Source organism: Nicotiana tomentosiformis, chromosome 7 (assembly GCF_000390325.3).
Source record: "Nicotiana tomentosiformis chromosome 7, ASM39032v3, whole genome shotgun sequence".
Taxonomy (NCBI): Eukaryota; Viridiplantae; Streptophyta; class Magnoliopsida; order Solanales; family Solanaceae; genus Nicotiana; species Nicotiana tomentosiformis.
Window position 1 is genome coordinate 94,911,780 of NC_090818.1, and position 24,511 is coordinate 94,936,290.

The window sequence follows — 24,511 nt, forward strand, 5'->3', positions numbered from 1 at the left end:
CTGTCGTGCGGATTTGTTGATTTCTAAGTTTGAGCCTTTGTATATGTATTCTCTCACAGATGGTGAGGACACTCGCTATAGGGTTAGCTGAGTAGACACCCGCGCCCCCTGCTAGAGCCGCGAGAGGCCGGGGTCGAAGAGGGGCATGCTCCGCAGCTAGAACACCTGTTAGAGCAGCAGTTGAGAAGCCTCCAGTAGCTCCGGTTGGGGGACAGGCCCCAGAGGTGCCTGGTGTTACCCCCGGACTTCAAGAGACTTTAGCATAGTTCTTGAGCATGTTTGGTACATTGGCTCAGGCGGGATTGATCTCCGTTGCACCAGCTACTTCGCAGATTCGGGGAGGGGCTCAGACTCCCACCGCCCATACACCAGAGCAGCAGGATCACATTGGTCAGGTTCCAGGTGTGGTGCCAGTACAACCTGTTATTCCAGTTTAGCCTGAGGTCAGGCCAGGGGCATCGGAGGAGGAGCAGAAGAGGCTTGAGAGGTTCAATAGGTATAGTCCACTTACTTTCAGTGAGACAACTACCAAGTATGCTCAAGGTTTTCTAGAGAAGTGTCATCGTATTCTCCGCACCATGGGTATTGTAGAGGTGAGTAAAGTTTCTTTTACTACATTTCAGTTGTTGGGAGCAGCGTATCAGTGGTGGCAGGTTTATGAGGAGGGCATACCGACCGATGCGACACCACCCACTTAGGCTCAGTTTTCAGAGATGTTCTTGAGGGAGTTTGTTCCCCAGACCCTCCGAGATGCGTGGCGTGTAGAGTTTGAGCAGTTGTGTCAGGGCACCAAGACGGTGTCATAGTATGCCATCAGGTTCAGTGAGTTAGCCCGTCATGCACCAACTTTGTTTCCTACAGTCAGCGAGCGAGTTCGCAGATTCATTGAGGGGATCAGTTATGATCTTAGATTCTGCATGGCTCGGGAGTTGCAGACTGATACTCCATTTTAGCATGTGGTGGAGATTGCTAGGATGTTAGAGCGTGTTCGGGGTGAGGAAAGGGAGGCTAAGGAGACCAAGAGGTTTAAGAGTTTTGGAGGGTTCAGTGGATTTTACTCTTCAGCTATGATCCATCATGGCGGAGGATCGGGTAGTCGGCTAGTCCAGTCCGCACTTCAGACTACTCGTGGTGCTCAGATTAGTTCTTTTAGGGCACCACCAGCACGGGGTTCCTACAGCAGTTACTCCAGTTATCCGGCATAGACTCAATACGAGCAGCCACGCCCGTATAGGGGTTGTTATGAGTGTGGTGATCCTAGGCACATCATGAGAGATTGTCCCAGACTTGGGAGAGACGGATTTCATTAGAGCACTAAGGCTACGGGCTCTATTCCAATTGTTACTCCACCTGCACAACTAGTTAGGGGTAGAGGACATGCGGGTAGAGGGCGCCCTAGAGGGGAAGGCTCGACCCATTGATATATTACGACTGAGGCTGCTACACCAGATGGTATCGTTACAGGTATGATTTTGATTTGTTATAGAGGAGCACTATTCTTATTTTTATTCGGTTCTGCTTATTGAGGTGAGTCCTCCTATCATGCTTCACATATGGGTGAGTTTCTTGATTTTGTACTCTGCTTACGTGTTTACCCCTGTTGGGAGATTCTATGGTGGTAGCCCATGTCTATCATTTTGTTTTTGTTCATTATTGCCATGAGGCTAGAAGTTTCTTTCTGTTACTCATTACGGTAGGTTCTGATGTGATTTTTGGAAGGTTTGGTTACAATTTATGATTTTGTTTAGCGGAAGGTTTCGGTTGGTATAATGTGTATAATACTTGTGATTTAGACCTGAGGATGGGATCCTCACGTTTTTATGTGGTTTGATATTGTCACGACCCAGAATTCCCACAGTCGGGACCGTGATGGCTCCTAACATTCCACTTGATAGGCAAGCCGGCGTTAGAGAATTATTAAGCCAATCCTTATTAAATTCAGTAAATAACACCAAATAAGCTAAAATGAAATACAGCGAATGCGGAATAATATAAAAACTTCATTAATTACTACCACCCGGATCTGGAGTCACAATTCACGAACTTCTAAGATTTACTACAAGTAAAAGTCTAAAAGAAATACAACTGTTTGAACAAAAAAAATAGTAAAAAAAATTGAAAATATAGACGGGGACTTCAAGGTCTGCGAACGCTAACAGATCTACCTTGAGTCTCCGATGAACCAGTCCGAGCTGTTACGCCTCTCGATCAGCTGAGACCAATACCAAAATCTGCACAGGAAGTGCAGAGTTCAGTATCAGTACAACCGACCCCATGTACTGGTAAATGTCGAGCCTAACCTCGACGAAGTAGTGACGAGGTTATGCCAAGATACCTACATAACAAACATGTCCAATTTAACAGTATATGTACAAATAACAGTTAAACATGTACTATTGGGAGGGGAAACATGCTGAGGGGAATACGAGATAGAGAACTATAGTAGAATGGTAACTTGAACAACCAACATACTATGAACCAATAAGAACAAGTAAACACAGTAAAGAAAAAATGCACGGCATCACCCTTCGTGCTTTTAATCTCAACCTCACCATAAAATCAATAAAAACGGCACGGCATCACCCTTCATGCATTAACTCTCATAACATGGCACGGCATCACCCTTCGTGTATTAACACTCATATTATGGCACGGCATTACCCTTCATGCATTAACACACATAATATGGCACGGTATCACCCTTCGTACATTAACACTCACAATATGGCACGACATTACCCTTCGTGCATTAACACTCTCCCTTATCATAATGCAATAAACAAATAACAACAGGGAGATAAAATAACAAGTACAAGCCTTACTTCAACATTTGGTTCCTCAATATCAACCTCAACTTCGGAATCAATACTCAATTATCACCAAAAGATCCGTAAACATAATAAGAACGATCAATTTAACAATACTAGTCTAAACATGGATAACATGAACAAAGGAAGCTATAATTGCAAGAAACCAAGCCCCGCCCGCATGCGTTAACCCGACTACAACGCATAAGTACTCGTCACCTCACATATACGTTGTTCCCTAACATTTAAACATGTAGAAAATAGACAAACAAGTCATATTCCCTCAAGTCAAGGTTAACCACGACACTTACCTCGCTCCAAAGGCCACTCAATGCTCAATTACCGCTTTTCCTCTACAATCCACATCCAAACCACTCGTATCTATCTACAAACAACTAAATAATATCAAATATTGCTAAAGAAATCAATTACAATGCATAAATTTAGATTCCCCAAACATTCCCTCAAAAAGTCAAAAATCGACCCCGGGTTTGCTTGGTCAAAACCCGAGATTCAGACCAAAATCCATTCACCCATTCACCCCCGAGTCCGTTTATATAATATATTTTGAAATCCGACCTCAATTCAAGGTCTAAATTCTAATTATGCAAAAATCCCTAATTCTATCCAAACCACCCAATTTCCACCATGAAAAACCTAGATTATAGGTTGAAAACTCATGAAATGTAATGGGTAACTGAAAGAAAGTAGGTTAGAATCACTTACCAATGAATTGGGAATAAAATTCTATGGAAGGATCGCCTCTAGGTCTTCTAGTTTTAAATTTTTTGAAAGAATGGCAAGAATCCCGTAATTGGGACTGTTTTATCACTGGGCGTCAGTGTTCATCATGTTTGCATGAACACTGACGCGTTCGCGAAGAGCAAAGCCCTAGTGGCTTACGCGATCGCGGGAGACACCACGCGTTCATGAAGGTATAGCCCGCCTTAGCTTCGCGTTCACGAGACAGGGCTCGCGTTCGCATAGAGTCACCTTAAGCCCCCTGCCCAGCCTAGCTAAAGTTACGCATTCACGTATGACGGGTCGCGTTCGCATAGATCAAACCCCCCAATGCTCCGTGTTCGCGACCATGGTCTCGCGTTCGCGTAGTGAAAAATCCTCCCTCAACCCAGATCCCCTTCGCGATCGCGAAACACAACGCACCAGAATACCAGCTGCAATAAAACACCAGATTTTTTTAAGTCTAATTCACCACGTAGCCTATCCGAAACTCACTCGAGCCCTCGGGGCTCCAAACCAAACATGCACACAAGTCCTAAAACATCATGCGAACTCGCTTGCGCGATCAAAACATCAAAATAATGCCTAGAACGACGAATCAGACACCAAATCAAAGGAAATTTTTGGGAAGGCTTTAAAACTTCTATTTTCACAACCGAACGTCTGAATAACGTCAAATCAACTCCGTTTCTCACCAAATTCGACAGACAAGTCATAAATATTATAGTGGATCTATACGGGACTCCATAACCAAAATACGGACCCGATATCAATAAATCCAAACATTAGTCGATTCTTAAATATCATAAATCTTCCAAACTTTCAATTTTCAACAAAAATCAATAACTCGGGCTAGGGACCTCCGAATTCCATTCCGTGCATACGCCCAGGTCCCAAATTACAGACCCACCAGGACAGTCAAAACACAGATCCGGGTTAGTTTGCTCAAAACGTTGACCGAAGTAAACTTAAATAAATTTCTAAGGCAAAATTCTTATTTTTATCAGTTTTTAACATATAAGCCTTCTGGAAGAACACCCGAATTGTGCACGCACTTCGATGAAGGCTAAAATGAGGTATTTGAGGCCTCGAAACACGGAATTAGGTTCTGAAACTTAAGATGACCTATCGGGTCATCACATTCTCCACCTTTAAAATAACCGTTCGTCCTTGAAGGGACATAAAAAAGTACTTGGGCTGGTGAAAAGGTGTGGATTTCTACTCCACATGTCTGACTCGGACTCCCAAGTAGCTGCCTCGACGGGCTGACCTCTCCACTGCACTCGAACTGGAGGATAACTCTTATACCTCAGCTGTCAAACCTGCTGGGCTAGAATAGCTACCGGCTCCTCCTCGTAAGTCAAATCCTTGTCCAACTAGGTAGAGCTGAAATCCAATACGTGGGACGGATCACCGTGATACTTCCGAACTATGGACACGTGGAACACCGGATGAACTGCTGATAACCCCGGTGGAAACGCAATCCTGTAAGCCACCTCTCCCACTCTCTCCAGAATCTCAAAAGGTCCGATATACCTATGGCTCAACTTGCTCTTCTTTCCGAACCTCATTACACCCTTAATGGGTGATACCCGGAGCAACACTCTCTCCCCGACCATGAATGCATCATCACGAACTCTGCGATCGGCATAACGCTTCTGCCTGGACTAGGCTGTGCGAAGTCGATCCTGAATAATCTTGACCTTATCCAAGGCATCCTGTACTAGGTCTGTACCCAACAACCGAGCCTCCCCCGGCTCGAACCACACAACTGGCGACCGGCACCGCCTACCGTATAATGCCTCATAGGGAGCCATCTGAATACTCAACTGGTAGCTGTTGTTGTAGGCAAAGTTTGCAAGGGGCAAGAACTGATCCCACGATCCTCCGAAGTCTATAACACATGCGCGGAGCATATCCTCCAAGATCTGAATAGTGCACTCGGACTGTCCGTCCGTCTGAGGATGAAACGCTGTGCTCAACTCAACTCGTGTGCCCAACTCACGTTTTACTGCCCTCCAGAAGTGCGAGGTGAACTACGTACCTCAATCAGAAATGATAGACACATGCACACCATGAAGACGGACAATCTCGCGGATGTAAATCTCTGCCAACCATTCCGAAGAATAGGTAACTGCCACAGGATTGAAATGCGCTCACTTAGTCAGCTTGTCCACAATGAGCCAAACAACATCGAACTTCCTCTGAGTCCGTGGGAGTCCAACAACAAAGTCCATAGTGATACGCTCCTACTTCGACTCAGGAATCTCTATCTGCTAAAGCAAACCACCAGGTCTCTGATGCTCATACTTTACTTGTTCACAATTTAGACACCGAGCTACATAAGCAACTATATCCTTCTTCATCCTCCTCCACCAATAATGTTGCCGCAAGTCCTGATACATCTTGGTGGCGCCCGGATGAATAGAATACCGGGAACTGTAGGCCTTCTCAAGAATCAACTCACGAAGTACATCCACATTAGGCACACAAACACGACCCTGCATCCTCAAAACTCTGCCATCTCTAATAGTAACCTGCTTGGCACCACTGTGCCGCACTGTGTCCCTAAGGACCAACAAATGAGGGTCGTCATACTGCCGATCTCTGATGCGCTCAAACAAAGAATACCGAGCGACTATACAAGCTAGAACATGGCTGGGCTCTAAAATATCCAACCTCACAAACTTGTTGGCTAAAGTCTGAACATCTGATGCAAGCGGCCTCTCACCGACTAGAATGAATGCAAGGATGCCCATACTCGCTGCCTTTCTACTCAATGCGTCGGCCACCACATTGGCCTTCCGGCACCGTAAAGATAGAGCCTCCAAATCTTCAGCGCATGAACAATGGCTGCCAACTCTAAGTGATAGATAGGGTAATTCTTCTCATGAACCTTCAACTTCCACGATGCATATGCAATCACCCTGCCCTCCTGCATCAATACCGCACCGAGACCAATAGGGGACGCATCACAATATACCATATAAGATCCTGAACCTATGGGCAACACCAACACTGCCGCTATAGTCAAAGTAGTCTTCAGCTTCTGAAAGCTCGCCTCACACTCGTCTGACCATCTAAACGGGGCACCCTTCTGGGTCAACCTGGTCAACGGAGATGCTATAGATGAAAACCCCTCCACAAATCGACGGTAATAGCCTTCCAAACCCAAGAAACTCTTGATCTCCGTAGCTGAAGTGGGTCTAGGCTAGTTCTGAACTACCTCAATCTTCTTAGGATATACCTGAATGCCCTCTGCTGATACAACGTGCCCCAAAAAAGCAACTGAATCCAGCCAAAACTCGCACTTTAAAAATTTAGCATATAACTGGCTGGCTCTCAGAGTCTGAAGTACAATCCTAAGATGTTGCTCATGCTCCTCTCGACTGCGGGAGTAGATCAAGATATCGTCAATAAACAAAATCACAAAGGAGTCCAAATAAGGCTTGAACACTCGATTCATCAAATCCATGAATGTTGCGGGGGCATTTGTCAACCCAAAGGACATCACTAAAAACTCATAATGCCCGTACCGAGTCCGAAAAGTTGTCTTAGGGACATCGGATGCCCTAATCCTCAACTGTTGGTAGCCAAATCTCAAATCAATCTTCGAAAACACCTTGGCACCTTGAAGTTGATCAAATAAGTCATCAATCCTCGGCAATGGATACTTGTTCTTGATGGTGACTTTGTTCAACTGCCGATAATCTATGCACATCCTCATCGATCCATCATTCTTCTTCACAAACAACACAGGTGCACCCCAGGGCGAGACACTAGGTCTAATGAAGCCCTTATCAAGCAAATATTGCATCTTTCCCTTCAATTCTTTCAACTCTGGCGGGGCCATACGGTATGGCAGAATAGAGATGGGCTGAGTGCCCGGAGCCAAATCAATACAGAAATCAATATCCCTGTCGGGTGGCATCCCAGGTAGGTCTGCAGGAAATACCTCTGAAAACTCACGAACAACTAGTACTGAATCCATAGAAGGAACCTCCGTACTAGAATCGTGAACATAAACCAAATAAACTAGACACACCTTCTCGACCATACATCGAGCCTTCATATAAGAGATAACCTTGCTGGTAGAATGGCCAGGAGTCCCCCTCCACTCTAATCGAGGCAACCCCGGCAAGGCTAAGGTCACCGTCTTAGCGTGATAGTCCAATATAGCTTGATAAGGTGATAGCCAATTCATACCCAAGATAACATCAAAATTGACCATATCGAGAAGTAGAAGATCTACACTAGTCTCAAGACTCCCAATGGTGACCACACATAAACGATAAACACGATCTACAACAATAGCATCTCCCACAGGTGTTGACACATACACCTGAGCACTCAAAGAATCACGAGGCATAATCAAATATGAAGCAAAATAGGATGACACATATGAATAAGTAGAACCCGAATCAAATAGAACTGAAGCATCTCTACTGCAAACTGAAACAGTACCTGTGATAACAGCGTCAGATGACTCAGCCTCAGGCCTGGCTGGAAAAGCATAACATCGGGGCTGGGCCCCACCACTCTGAACTACATCTCTAGGACGGGCCCTAGCTGGCTGGCATCCACCTCTAGCGGCCTGACCTTCACCTCTAGCAGCCTGACCATACCTCTAGCTGGCTGAGCGGGCGGTGAAGCACCCGGCGCCGGGACTATGGCACGAGAACCCTGATGTTGTGAGCTACCCGATGCCGAGGGCAAAATCTAACAATGTGCCTCGGATCACCACAACTATAACAGGACCTCGGCTGCTGTGACTGTTGACCCTGAAACTGGTACTGTCGACCTGAGTAACCACCCTGAAACCTCTGGAATGGAGGTGCACTAATAGGAGGTGGTGGTGCACTGTAGGCTAGTTGGTCGGAATAAGGCATATAAAGGCCACGACCACCTGAGGCACCGTGGGATGCCTGGAGTGCTGAATAAAACAGCCTGGGAGGATGGCCTCTACCAAAAGTACCCCTGCCTCCAGATGAGGCACCGTTGAACCCCCCAGAATGACGTGGTCTCTTGTCAGACCCCTGACCTCCCTGAGCAAGAACCATCTCGACTCGATTGGCGACATTGGCAGCCGCCTGGAAAGAAATCTCACTCCCAGTCTCCTTAGCCATTTGCAATCTGATAGGCTGAACAAGTCCGTCAATAAACCTCCTCACCCTCTCTCGATCGGTAGGAATCAGAAGAAGAGCATGACTGGCCAAATCCACAAAACGGGTCTCACACTGGGTAACAGTCATACTGCCCTGCTGGAGACACTCGAACTGACGACGGTGCTCCTCTCTCAATGTGACAGGAAGGAACTTCTCAAGAAATATCTGAGAGAACTGGTCCCAAGTAAGAGCAGGCGACCCCGCTGGTCTAGTTAATACAAAATCCTTCCACTATCTCTTGGCGGAACCCAACATCTGAAACACAGCAAAATTGACCCCATTGGTCACAACTATACCCATGTTCTGCAATACCTCATGGCAGCGGTCATGATAATCCTATGGGTCCTCAGAAGGTGCACCACTGAAGTGAACTGGAAAGATCTTGGTGAACTTGTCCAACCTTAATAAGCCCTCAGAAGACATAGCTGGTCCATCACCGGCCTGTGCCGCAACAACCGGCTGAACTATCCCAACTGGCGAGGCTACTGAAGTCTGATACTGGGGAGCCATCTGCTCCGAAGTGTGAGTAGCGGGAGTCTGTGCTCCTCCCCCAGCCTGAGAGATGGCTGGTGCCATATGAAAGGTACCGACTTGGGTCACACTCTCCATAAGGCCCACCAAACTGACCAAATCATCCTGAAACACTGGGGGTGGCGATGAACCCCTCTGGAATATGGGCTGGTCCAGCAGGCAGAGTCTGGGCTAGAAACTCCACCTCAAACTCCACCTGGGGCTCCACTGCTGGTGCTACTGCTCGAGCTCTGGGCTGAGCTCTGCCCCTGCCTCTGGCCTCTAGCGCAGCCTCGGCCTCGACCTCTGCCCCTTGTAGGAGCTTCCACTAGGGGCTCCAGCTGTTGTCCAGCTGAAGACGTAGCACGTGTTCTCGCCATCTGCCGAAGAATAAGAATAGAAGAGTTCAATTAGCAATAACAAAACAAAACTGCATGACAGAGAAGAAAGGAAGTGAAATTTGTTCCTAAACTTCATAGCCTCTCGAAGATAAGTGCAGACGTCTCTGTACCGATCCTCCAAACTCTACTAAGCCTGCTCGTGAATTGTGAGACCTAGGCAACCTAGTGCTCTGATACCAACTTGTCACGACCTAGAATTCCCACTGTCGGGACCGTGATGACGCCTAACAATCCACTCGCTAGGCAAGTCGACGTTAGAGAATTATTAAGCCAATGCTTATTAAATTCAGTAAATAATAACAAATCAGCTAAAATGAAGTACAGCGAGTTCGGAATAATATAAAAACTTCATTAATTACTACCACCCGGATCTAGAGTAAAAGTCTGAAAGAAATACAATTGTTTGAACGAAAAAAACAGTAAAAAAAACTGAAAAGATAGACGGGGACTTCAAGGTCTGCGAACGCCAACAGATCTACCTTGAGTCTCTGATGAACCAGTCCGAGCTACTACTCCTCTCGATCAGCTGGGACCAATACCAAAATCTGCACAGGAAGTGCAGAGTACAGTATTAGTACAATCGACCCCATGTACTGGTAAGTGTCGAGCCTAACCTCGACGAAGTAGTGACGAGGCTATGACAAGGTTCCCTACATAACAAACCTGTGCAATTTAACAGTATATGTACAAATAACAGTTAAACATGTACTATTGGGAGGGGGAACATGCTGAGGGGAATACGAGATAGAGAACTACAACAGAATGGTAACTTGAACAGCCAATATACTATGAACCAATAAGAACTAGTAAACACAGTAAAGAAAAAATGCACGGCATCACCCTTCGTGCTTTTACTCTCAGCCTCACCATAAAATCAATAGAAATGGCACGACATCACCCTTCGTTCATTAACTCTCATAACATGGTACGACATCACCCTTCGTGCATTAACACTCACAATATGGCACGACATCACCCTCGTGCATTAACACTCACAATATGGCACGACATCACCCTTCGTGCATTAAAACTCACAATATGGCACGTCATCACCCTTCGTGCATTAACACTCTCCCTTACCATAATGCAATAAATAAATAAAAACAGGGAGATAGAATAATAAGTACAAGCCTTACTTTAACATTTGGTTCCACAATATCAACCTTAACTTCGGAATCAATACTCAATTATCACCAAAAGATCCGTAAACATGATAAGAACGATCAATTTAACAATACTAGTCTAAACATGGATAACATGAACAAAAGAAGCTATAATTGCAAGTAACCAAGCCCCGCCCGCATGCTTTAATCCGACTACAACGCATAAGTACTCGTCACCTCACATATACGTTGTTTCCCAACATTTAAACATGTAGCAAATAGACTAACAAGTCATATTCCCTCTAGTCAAGGTTAACCACGACACTTACCTCGCTCCAAAGGCCACTCAATACTCAATTACCGGTTTTCCTCTAGAATCGACCTCCAAACCACTCGTATCTATCCACAAACGACTTAATAATATCAAATATTGCTAAAGAAATTAATTACAATGCATAAATTTAGATTCCCCAAACTTTCCTCCAAAAAGTCAAAAATCAAGCTCTGGCCCGCTTAGTCAAAACCCGAAGTTCGGACCAAAATCCATTCACCCATTAACCCTTGAGCCCAATTATATAATTTATTTTGAAATCTGACCTCCATTCGAGGTCTAAATTCCAATTATGCAAAAATCCCTAATTCTACCCAAACCCCTAATTTCCATCATGAAAAACCTAGATTTTAGGTTGAAAACTCATGAAATGTAATGGGTAATTGAAATAAAGTAGGTTAGAATTACATACTAACGAATTGGGAAGAAACGCTTACAGAAGAATCGCCTCTAGGTCTTTTAGTTTTGAAATTTTTGAAAGAATGGCAAGAATCCCGTAATTGGGACTGTTTTATCATTTGGCGTCAGTGTTCATCACGTTCGCGTGAACATTGATGCGTTCGCGAAGAGCAGAGCCCTAGTGGCTTACACGATCACAGAGGACACCTTGCGTTCACAAAGGTATAGCCCGACTCACCATCGCGTTCGCGAGACAGGGCTCGCGTTCGCATAGAGTCACCTTAAGCCCCCTGCCCAGCCTAGCTAAAGCTACGCGTTCGCGTATGACAGGTCTCGTTCGCGTAGAGCAAACCCCCTAATGCTCCGTGTTTGCGACCATGGTCTCGCATTTGTGACCATGGTCTCGTGTTCGCATAGAGAAAATTCCTCCCCCAACCCAGATCCCCTTCGCGATCGCGAAGCACAATGTACCAGAATACCAGCTGCAGCAAAACACCAGATTTTCTAAGTCCAATTCACCCCATAGCCTATCTGAAACTCACCCGAGCCCTCGGGGCTCCAAACCAAACATGCACACAAGTCCTAAAATATCATACGTACTCGCTCGTGTGATCAAAATTCCAAAATAATGCCTAGAACTATGAATCGGACACCAAATAAAAGAAAATTTTCACGAAGGCTTTAAAACTTCTAGTTTCACAACCGAACGTCCGAATCATGTCAAATCAACTTCGTTTCTCACCAAATTTGACAGACAAGTCATAAATATTATAGTGGACCTGTACCGTGCTCCAGAACCAAAATATGGATCTGGTATCAATAAATCCAAATATCAGTCGATTCTTAAAAATCATAAATCTTCCAAACTATCAATTTTCAACAAAAATCAATAACTCGGGCTAGGCACCTCCGAATTTGATTTCGGGCATACGCCTAGGTCCCAAATTATGATATGGACCACCGGGATCGTCAAAACACGAATCCTGGTCCGTTTGCTCAAAACGTTGACGGAAGTCAACTTAAATGAATTTCTAAGGTAAAATTCTTATTTTTATCAGTTTATAACATATAGGCCTTCCGAAAGAACACCCGAACTGCGCATACAATTCGAGGAAGGCTAAATTGAGGTATTTGAGGTCTCAAAATACGAAATTAGGTTCTAAAACCTAAGATGACTTATTGGGTCATCACAGATGTGTTTGAACCAGGCTACGTGCTGCGGTGGAAGTTATTTCAGGATGAGATCCTTGTGATTAGTTCATGTGTTTTAATTCTCCCTTGTGAAATTGGTTCGAAGTATGGTACTGATAGGGAGTTATGCTGTCAGGCTTGTTTGATAGCTCTCTTATGTGTTTCTCTTTGCATATTTAGTCATATTCGCGTCATGCCTATTGGGTTTCTTTAGCTTACGAGGTGTGTGCCCAGGTGGCGTTAAATGTGACTTGATGATTCAAGTGAATAGTTATAAGGTCTTCATGTTTCTTGCATCGTTGTTGGTGTTGTGGAGGTTTGGAATGAGGTTTTAGCTGATATGAGGTTATTTGCCGGTGCTGTATTTGATTATGGGCAACTATTCGATCAGAGATGTTGTTATGGACATATGCGTAGTGTGTTATGTCATGTGTTTGTACTTGGTGGAGGTAGGAACGAGTTGTTACCACTGGTTGAGGTTGATACCGTGTGTTGATGTGGAAATCATGTCTTTTGGAAATGATCGGATGGTGAGAAATTTGGTTCTAAGGTTTATCAGTGTGGATGGGAGAAATAATATTTAATTGAGGTGGTGTTGTCAGGATCATGTGGATAGAGGTGACATGGGATCACCCATGAGTATATGAATGGTGATACATTCAGTGGTCTGATGTCATCGGAATGGTTCTTGGCATGTTCGAGGACGAACGTTTGTTTAAGAGGGGGAGAATGTAACGACCCGACCGGTCGTTTTGAGAATTAGCATCCCATTCGCTGGCTTAAGGTCTCGAATAGCTTCGTACTATGTATTATGACTTGCGTGTGTGGTCGAGTTCGGATTTCAGATGATTCGGATGATTCTGGATTGATTTGGAATAAGGATTCTTGTTTTAAAAGCTTAAGTGGTAAGAGTTGACCGGAGTTTGATTTTTATGCATACTACTCCGGAATGGTGTTTTGATGATTCCAATAGCTTCGTATGGTGATTTTGGACTTAAGCATGCGCTCGAAATTTGATTTGGAGGTCCGTAGGATAATTTGATGCATTTTGGCAAAACATTAGAAGTTGAAGTTTTAGAAGGTTGCGAGGTTTGACCGGAAGTTGACTTTATTGATATCGGGTTTGGATTTTTGATTTCGAGAGTTGGATTAGCTCCGTTATGTCATTTGGGACTTGTGTGAAAAATTTGGGTTTATTCCGGATTGATTTGATATGCTTCGGTACAAGTTCTGGAAGTTGGAAGATTTGAAAATTCATAAGTTCGATTCGAGGTGCGATTCATAGTTTTGACGTTATTTGATGTGAAATTATTGATATCATAGAATTTTTGGAAAGGTTTTGGCCTAAGGGCACTTGTGATACGAGTTGATTATGTTGAGTTGTTATGATGATAGTACATGTGAATCGTTGAGCGATTGGGTTGTTGTTAAACGGAGTATTAGGGTGGCATTTCGCTGTTGTTATCATACGGGGCATAAGGGTGGCATCTCACTATTGTTGAATGTACGCGATACGAGTGGCTATTATACGGAGTGATACATGTGTCTATAGGAGAGATAAGGGTGGCTAAAGATATTGTCAGGGCGGAGTGATACGGGTGGCTATTATACGGAGTGATACGGATGACTATTGGAGAGATAAGGGTGGAAAATGTCAGGGATGATGTGTGATGGTTTGGAGACATTGTATTGGTGAATTTTGTGTAATGGTGTGACTTTCATTGTGTTTGTTATATCCTTTGTGTGACTTGTCTTGTTGTTTCGATGAGCTATTCGATGTCCTTGTTAGTACTTATTGATTTGGGCTGCAGTAATACACTTGCACATGCATACACTGTAGTATACCACTTATACTAGCTCACGAGTACGAAACTTGATATTTATTGATCATGCCCACGTATTATGGTATTATCCGTTTTCATGTTGCTATGGAGCCTGTGATTATGCCGGACAGATTGTGATGGTGAGCCTATGATTATGCCGGGCGGATTGTGGTAGTAAGCCTGTGATTATACAGGCAGATTGTGATTGTGAGCATGTTATTAAACCGGGAGGATTGTGATTGTGAGCTTGTGGTTATGCCGGACGGTGTGTGATTGTGAGTCTGTGATCATGCTAGACGGATTGTGATTGTCAGCATGTGATCATGCCGGGCAGATTATGACTGTGAGCCTGTGACTATTGTCGGGCGGATTGTGATTTTGGCACGTGATTTATTCATGCGGTTCTGATTTTGAGATGTGGTCACGAGATGCCGTGAGTATATGATGGCGGGTTGAGACCCGGGACTTGTGACTATGATATGAGGTATCACGAAGTGATTTCATTGTGAAACTTGTGTTAGACAACTTGATTAATTGGTTGTCCTTTGCGTTCCTTATTTGGTTAAATGATGTTTTCCCCGTATTCTTATTGCTTTACTGCCCATATGCACATGTTGATTTTGTTGCCATTTACTAATTTTTGCTTTCCATTATTAGCTTTATACTGCTATACTGCACAGGTTATTTTGTCTAGTGAGTGTATTGACTGTACCTCATCACTACTCCACCGAGTTAGTCTTGATACTTACTGGGTGCCGACCGCGGTGTACTCATACTACACTTCTGTACAATTTTGTGCAGAGCCAGGTATTGGAGATATCGGACTCGGGCAGAGTTAGCATATTGGTCGTGAGGATTCAAGGTAGAGATGCTTGGTCGTCACATTCCCTTGGAGTTCTTTCCTTCTTTGTACTGTCAGCTTGTATTTGAACAGTATTGGATTTCAATACTTGAGATCATTCCATGTAATCAACTAGAGTTCATTACTCTGTATTACCAATCTTGGGAGGTTGTTATGATTATTTCCGCGTAGGCTTATTCCGCTTTTCTCTCGGCACTTATATTAAACCATATTTCGAATTATCATTATTAAAAATTTGCTTAATTCTTATAGAAATCGGCTTACGTAGTCTTAGAGACTAGGTACCATCACGACATTCTACGTAGGGAAATTGGGATTGTGACAGTTTTATTTTATGCTTTACATCACCATAACCATTTATTCTTGGTTTCTTTATTAAATAAAAATTCATGACTTTAAAAATAATAAAAAGAATAATTAAATGGATAGTTCTCTGTTGGCTTGCCTAACGACGATGTTGGACATCATCACGGCCTATAGTGCGAATTGGATCGTGACAAAGTGAACACGACACAACAAAGCAGAGTCAACAAGAAATATTAAAGTGCTCAAAAAACGTTAAGTAATACAATGCAAATTCTAAGTACCAGAATTACAAGACAAGCATAGAAAACACAGGAGAATGTGAGTGGACTTCAAGTTTTCACAAACTTCTTTGAATTGTTGAAATAAAAACCTTATAAATTTGCAGAGGCGGAGGAAATAGGTAGAAGCAGTAGCAACTAGCAACTTTTTGATGGAAAAAATGTCATTCCTATATCACATACGCGGAAAAGGAGAATAATATCACTCCATCTAGGAAAACAATTCAAATTAAAAATGAAAAAGAGAATAATATCACTCCAAATGATATCACAGTCAATTTCATAAGAACAACCCAATTCTTTAACCAATTCAATTTAACAACTGCATTGGATGATATAACATTAAACGACCAAAAACAAACTCTACTCCACACACAACTCTTGTTTGTCAACAAAATTTCAACGACGAATTAAATAATTTCTTAGAGCAGCTGTAACGATCCGGCCGATCGTTTTGAGAGTATTAGCCCTGAATCCCTATTTATCGCTCCCTTTATTTCATTTTTGGGTTTTGTGGCTAGCTACGAGGTTTGGTTTTTGGTTGCGGAGTGGAATGGGACACATAGTCCCTAAAATGGAAGCTTAAGTCGTAGGAATTGACCGTAGGTTGATTGGGGTGAAGATGACTCTGGAATGGAGTTTCGATGGTTCCAATAGCTTTGTAGGGTAATTTTGGTTTTAGGAGCGTGTTCGGATGTTGATTTGAAGGTTTGCAGGTCATTTTAGCGTCAATTGGTGAAAGTTGGAAATTAAATGATTTTTGGAAGGTTTGACTGGGAGTGGACCTTTTGATATCGGGGTCGGATTCCGATTCCGAAAGTTGGTGTAGGTCCGTAATGTCAATTATGACTTGTGTACAAAATTTGAGGTTAATCAAACTTGATTTGATAGGTTTCGGCATCGGATGTAGAAGTTTGAAGTTTTAAAATTCATTAGGCTTGAATCGATGCGCAATTCGGGTTTTTAGCGTTGTTTGATGTGATTTAAAGGCCCGACTAAGTTCGTACGATATTTTAGGACTGGTTGGTATATTTGGTCGAGGTCCCGGGGGCCTCAGGTGGTTTTCGGATGGTTAACAGATCAATTTAGACTTGTGAGAATGGCTGAAGCGCACCAATTCTTGTGCAATCACACATGTGCAAGATTGACCGCATTTGCGAGCTCGCAGGAGCGAGCATTTGGGCATAGATGCGGGGCTGGAGGAAATGGCCTGTGGTCGCAGGTGCGGCGTGAAGGCTGCAGAAGCGGAGTCTCTTCTGCAGAAGGGTGATCACAGAAGCGGATGAGTGTTTAGGAGGCATGACCGCAGAAGCAGACGTGTTTGCGCAGATGCGCACCCGCAAAAGAGGGATTTGGACAACAAAAGCAGAATTGGGAAAGGGATCTAGGACCACAGAGAAGCGAGTCCGCAGAAGTGGAGTGAGGGGACGTAGGAGTAGAATAAGCCGCAAATGAGGGCGATTGGTCGCTTCTGCGGCGCCGCATAAGCGGGTAAGTTTCTGCAGAAGCGGAAGTGCTGGGCAGAACACTTAAATACAATGGTTCACGATTTTGCTTCATTTTAAACATTTTGAGCTCGGGTCTTGGCGATTATTGAGAGCATTTTCGTGGGATTTCTTGAGGTGAGTCTCTTGTACTCATTTTTGATGAATAATCTTGTTTCTCCATTGATTTTCCCACCTAGTTTGTATGTATTTAAGGTGGAATTTGGGAGTTTGAGACTAGGGATTTGGAGAGTTTAATTTGGGGATTTGAGTGGCGATTTGGTGTCGGATTTTGGTAAAATTGGTATGGTTGGACTCGTGATCGAATGGGTGTTCGTATTTTATGATTTTTACCCGATTTTGAGACATGGGTCCGGGTCGACCTTTTGGGACGAGTTTTCAATTCTTTGCTAAAGTCGTAGTTTCATTATTTAAATTAGTTTCTTGTAGTTATATTTATAGTATGCAATTGTTTTGGCTAGATTCGAGCCGATCGGAGTCAGAAAGTCAAGGGAAAGGCATTCTTATCGATTGATTAAGAGAGATTTCAGGTAAGTGACTTGCCTAACCTTGTGTGGGGGATCCCCCCCTTAGGATTTGGTACTATTGTAACAATTTTGACATGTGAACGCCGTGTACGCGAGGTGACGAGAGGGCACAAAGGATAAATGTGGAAATTTTGGTTCTTGCGGAGTTGCCTTCTTTTAAATTCCTTAACTGAGTTGTCTTACCATGTGTAGCTGTCATGTTTAACCTAGTATCGCATGTCTACGTGTCTTTAACTTTTACTTGAAATTTGTGCAACATGCTTAGTTGAATTACTTTCCTCCGTGATCAGTCTTTAACTATATTATTCCTTGTTGTAAATTCATCGTTCTATAGGTTATGAGTTGTGTATTTAATTTTGGGACTACGGGGCGGTACCTCGGGAGCTCCCACTGTCGTGTATTTACTTTTGGGACTACGAGGCGGTACCTCGGGAGATCCCATGTTGCATATTTACTTTTGGGATTACGAGGCGGTACCTCGGGAGATCCCCCTATTATGTATTTACATTTTGGACTACAAGGCGATACCTCGGGAGATCCCCGGTTGTTTACCTATATATGTTGTGATGTTACCCTTCTATAATTTTTCGTTGTTCATTTCTCAGTCATTTCATTGTATTATTATATTTTCTGCCCTCATTTCCTTTTATTCTAGTAGGGCCCTGACATGACCTCGTCACTACTCTACCGAGGTTAGGCTTGGTACTTATTGGGTACCGTTGTGGGGTACTCATACTATACTTCTGCACATATTTTTGTGCAGATCCAGGTTCTTCCTACCAGGCCAGATACTAGTGAGCTGGACCATACATGGAGACTACAAGGTATATCTGCCAGTGTCCGCAGACCTCGGAGTCCCCCCTCAATCCTTCTTATGTAGCTTTCCTTATTCTCTTTAGACTATGATGCATATAGACACTTAATATTTTCTCTTATGAGCTTGTGACTTATTTCTGCCGGGTTTTGGGAGTTGTAATTATCTGTATCGCAGTTTTTATATTTTTTTCAAATGTTGAGATTTGAGTTCAGTTTTATATTCAGTTATTTCGCAAATTGTTAGGCTTACCTAGTCTTAAAGACTAGGTGCCATCATGATACCCTACAGAGGGAAATTGGGGTCGTGACAAGTTAGTATCAGAGCTCTAGGTTCATAGGTGTTATGAGTTACAAGCAGGTTTAGTAGAGTCTCGCGAATCAGTACGGAGATGTTTGTACTTATCTTCGGGAGGCTATGAAACCGTTAGGAAAAGCTTCACTTCTTTGATTCCTTATCGTGCGAGATTTTAACTTCGGATTCTAAATTTATGTGTTTCTATTCTCTCAGAGATGATGAGGACACGTACAGCTAGATCAGATAACCAGATACCTGCGCCCCCTGCTAGAGCCGCGAGAGGCCGGGGCTAGGGTCGGGGTAGAGGTCGAGGACGACCACGTGGTGCAGCCAGAGCACCCGCACGAGCTGCTACAAATGGGCCACCATTAGCTCCAGTTGGAGGGCAGGCACCCGAGACGCCTGTTACTACACCAGCCCTCTAGGAGACTCTAGCCCAGTTTCTGAGCATGTTTAGTACCTTGGCTTAAGCAGGATTGATACCACTTGCTCCTGCCACATCTCAGGACGGGGGAGGAGCACAGACTCCCATCGCCGATACCCCATAGTAGTGGGTCCAGGTCGACCAGGTTCCATAGGTCGTACCATTACAGCTGGTAGCTCTAGTTTAGCCCAAGGTTATGGCAACAGTTTATGAGGCGGAGCAGCTCAGGCTCGAGAGGTATAAGAAGTACCACCCTCCTACTTTCAGTGGCTTGGCATTAGAGGAGTCCTAAGTTTTTCTTGAGGAGTGCCACCATATCCTCTGTACTATGGGTGTTGCGAAGACTAGTGGGGTTTCTTTCACTACGTTCCAGCTTAAAGGAGCGGCGTATCAGTGGTGGCGAGCATATAAGTTGGGAGTCTGGCCGAGGCAGCTTCACTCACTTGGACGCAGTTCTTAGATATGTTCTTGAGGGAGAATGTTCCTCAAAGTCTCAGAGATGCATGGCGTGCAGAGTTTGAGCAGTTGCACCAGGGTTCTATGATCGTGTCAGAGTATGCGGTCCAGTTCAGTAGTTTGGCCAGGCATGCACAAGCCTTGGTTGCTACTATTCGGGAGCGGGTTCATCGATTTATTAAGGGGCTCAACCCTAGTATCAGATTTAGCATGGCCAGAGAGTTTGAGATAGAAATTGAGTTCTAGCAAGTAGTGGGGATTTCTAGGAGGTTGGAGGGTATGCTGACTTGGGAAAGAGAGGAGAGAGAGGCCAAGAGGTCTCGAGAGTCTGGTACTTATAGTGGTACCTGTGCCCCAGTTGCAGCTCATCAGGGCAGGGGTTATATGGTCCGCCCTGTTCATTCAACACTTCCAGCCGCTAGCGGTGCTGCGGCCACTCCTAGGCCCCAGGATCCCTATTATGCACCGCCAATGTCTAGTGTACCTCATGTACGGGGTGCTTTCAGTGGTCAGTCCAGCCGATTATGCTCGAGCCAGTCCCAGTAGCCACGTCCTCCGAGAGCTTATTTTGAGTGTGGTAACACTCGTCATGTGGTGAGGGATGGCCCCAAACTCAGGAGGGGTACACCTCCACAGATTTCTCAGGCACCGCGTGCTCTACCAGGTCCTCAGTCTTTGATTACAGCACCAGCTACCACTCTACTTGCACCGCCAGCTAGAGGTGGAGGTCGAGCAGGTAGAGTTCGCCCTAGAGCGGGAGGCCAGGCCAGATACTATGCTCTTCCTGCTAGGACTAAGGGAGTTTCATCTGATTCTGTCATCACAGGTATTGTTCCGGTCTGTCATAGATATGTATCAGTCTTATTTGATCTAGGCTCCAGTTATACCTATGTGTCATCTTATTTTACTCCGTATTTGGGTGTATCCCGTGATTCCCTGAGTTCACCTGTCTATGTGTCTACACCCGTGGGTGATTCCATTGTTGTTGACCGTGTGTATTGGTTGTGTTTGATTGTTCTTAGTGGTTTTGAGACCAGAGCCGATTTATTATTGCTCAGTATGGTGGATTTTAATGTATTTTTGGGCATGGACTGGTTGTCTCCCTATCACACTATCCTTGATTGTCACGACAAGATAGTGACATTAGCTATGCCAGGTCTACTTCAGCTAGAGTAGAGAGGTACCTTAGATCATGTTCCTATCAGGGTTGTCTCATTCTTAAGGATCAACGAATGGTGGAGAAGGGGTGTGATGCGTATCTGGCCTATGTGAGGGATGTTAGTGTTGATACTCCTACCGTCGAGTCTGTTCCAGTAGTGAGGGACTGCTCAGATGTATTCCCGACGGATCTTCCGGGCATACGCCCGACAGGGATATTGTCTTTTTCATTGATTTTAGCCCATTTCTATTCCACCTTATCGTATGGCCCCAACAGAGTTGAAGGAGTTAAAGGAACAGTTGCAAGAGTTGCTCGATAAGGGCTTCATTTTTCCCAGTGTGTCACCTTGGGGTGCTCCTGTCTTGTTTGTAAAGAAGAAGGATAGTTCTATGAGAATGTGTATTGATTATCGCCAGTTGAACAAGGTTACAGTGAAGAACAGGTATCCATTACCGCATATTGATGGCCTATTTGATCAGCTTCAGGGTTCCAGGGTGTTCTCTAAGATCGACTGCGTTCAGGCTATCATCAGTTGAAGATTCGGGAGGCAGATATCTCGAAGACTGCTTTCAAGACTTGGTATGATCATTACGAGTTCTTTGTGATGTCTTTTGGGCTGACCAACGCCCCAGCAGCATTCATGCACTTGATGAACAATGTATTTTAGCCCTATCTTGACTCTTTCATCATTGTGTTTATTGACGACATTCCGGTGTACTCCCGGAGTCGGGAAGATCATGAGCAACACCTGAGAGCTATGCTTCAGAGCTTGAGGGAAAAGAGGTTGTATGCAATATTTTTGAAGTGTGAATTCTGGCAAGAGTCAGTGGCATTTTTGGGTCATGTAGTGTCGAGTGAGAGGATCAAGGTAGATCCGAAGAATATTGAAGCAGTGCATAGTTGGCCCAGACCGTCCTCAGCTATGGAGATCCGGAGTTTTCTTGGCTTGGCGGGGTATTACCGTTGGTTTGTGGAGGGTTTCTCGTCTATTACAGCACCTATAACTAGATTAACCGAGAAGGGTGCTCCGTTCAGATGGACCGAGGATTGTGAGGAGAGCTTTCAAAGGCTCAAGACTGCTTTGACTACAGCCCCACTGTTAGTGTTGCCTACTGGATCGGGGTCTTATACTGTGTATTATGAAGCGTCGCGCATTGGTCTTGGCGCGGTGTTGATGCAGGATGGTAGGGGGATTGCCTACGTATCTAGACAGCTAAAAGTGCATGAGAAGAACTATTCTGTCCACGACCTCGAATAAGCAGCTATTGTTAATGCCTTAAAGATCTGGCGGCACTATTTGTATGGTGTTCCTTGTGAGGTTTTCACCGATCACCTGAGTCTACAACATTTATTTAAATAGAAGGATCTTAAATTGAAGCAGCGGAGGTAGTTGGAGCAGCTTAAGGATTATGACATCACCATTTTCTATTATCCAGGGAAGGCCAATATGGTGGCCGATGCCTTGAGTCGCAAGGCAGAAAATTTGGGGAGTTTAGCATATCTACCAGCAGCAGAGAGGCATTTATCCTTGGATGTTCAGACCTTGGCCAACTAGTTTGTCAGATTTGATGTTTTCGAGCCGAGCAGAGTTTTGGCTTGTGTCATTTCTCTGTCATACCACATGTAACCCTTGCAAATCCACCATATCCTCCCATACACACACCCTATGTTCTCAATTATGTTCAGGCTCCACAAAATCTACCAGCCACCACCAATTTTGTCTACACCCCTCCTCATGAAAATTTTACTTTTACCAACAACCACACGCAGTATATACCAGCGGCACACACCGCCACGCATGAGCGGTATGTTCCACCTGTATATGCCACTTCTAAACCCACCTTTCCTGCACCTTTCACGGCTAGAGTGCCTTATGAGATATACCAATATACCGAAATGGAGAGAGAAGAAAATTGCAAGGAAGAAGAATCACTATCAGAACAACCACGTGTATTAAGGAAATAGTGGAAGAACTCCTAAGTTGCTCGAGGGAGCGAAAGCTTGGATTATGAGGACCTATGCATAGACCCTGATGTTGACATGTCCGCATGGTACAAGCCTTCAAAGTTTGACATCTTTGATGGGGCAGGCGATCCCTACGCTCACTTGAGGGAATATTGTGACAAGTTGGTCGGAATAGGGAGAAACGAAAAGTTAAGAATGAAACTATTTATAAGAAGCTTGATTGGGGAAACGCTCAGTTGGTACACCAGACAGGACCCTATAAATTGGAGGGAGTGGCACGACATGGCTAATAATTTTATGAATCATTTCAGGTTTAACACTGAGATCACCCCGGACAAATTTGCTTTGGTAAATCTATAAAAGAAGCCTTCCGAGTTTGTTCCAAGAATACGTTCGTCATTGGAGATCAGAAGCTTCTAGGGCACAACCTTTGTTGGATGATAACGAGCTGACTAAGTATTTCATCCATGCTCAAGAAGGAATTTACTTCGAGAAGATGATGGGGATGATGGGTTAGAAGTTCCTTGAGCTGGTCAAAATGGGAGACTTTATGGAAGAAGGCATTAAGTCTGGGAAGATACAGTCAATGGCTTCACTACAGGCTGCTAGTAAGGCTATACAGTCCGGTTCCATCGGCAGTAGGAAGAAAAAGAAAGAAGAAGTGACGGAGATCGTCCCCTACTATCAGTCGAGTCCTCCTCGTCGAATCAATTCCTACCCCACAAACATCCATCATCCATATCAACCCACTTATACCCCAATATATAACTCCCAACAATACTACAATACTCAATCCCACTACAACCCACCACCCCAAGCCAATATGCATCCAAACCCACCACGACCATATGCTCCCGTTCAAACTATCACTCACCAAAATAGACTTGCATATGCACCCAGACCACTCCCAAACTTTGAAGAAAGGAACCCGAGAAACTTCACCCTAATTACTGAGCCTTTGGCCTAATTATTTGAGAGGATGAGAAGAGAGGAACTAATACACCCGATGGAAGGGAGAATCTTTGATGAATCCAGCAAGTATTTCGACGCAAGTAAGCGTTGTGCCTATCATTCATGTGTTCCTAGACATGATACCGAGGACTATTATAGGTTAAAGAATGAGATCGAAATTCTGATTAAGAGTGAAGCTATCCACTACACGTCAGCCCCACCAAATGGAAACCATAACCCACTACTAAACCATAAAAACCAAGGTACATGATCACATTGGGCGAGGACTATGACTTGAAAGAGACTATTGTCACTATTGGAAATGTTGAAGCAGCAAGAACTCCTCCTCGGACAACTCCATTGATCACTGTGCAGCTAAAATCCCTATGATGGTTCAGACATACCAACAACGGACCGTCGCAACCATTAGAGATGAGGGGAGTCAAGAATATAAAACAGTTCCATGGACTTATAAGTCGAAGGGAAGGAAAACAAT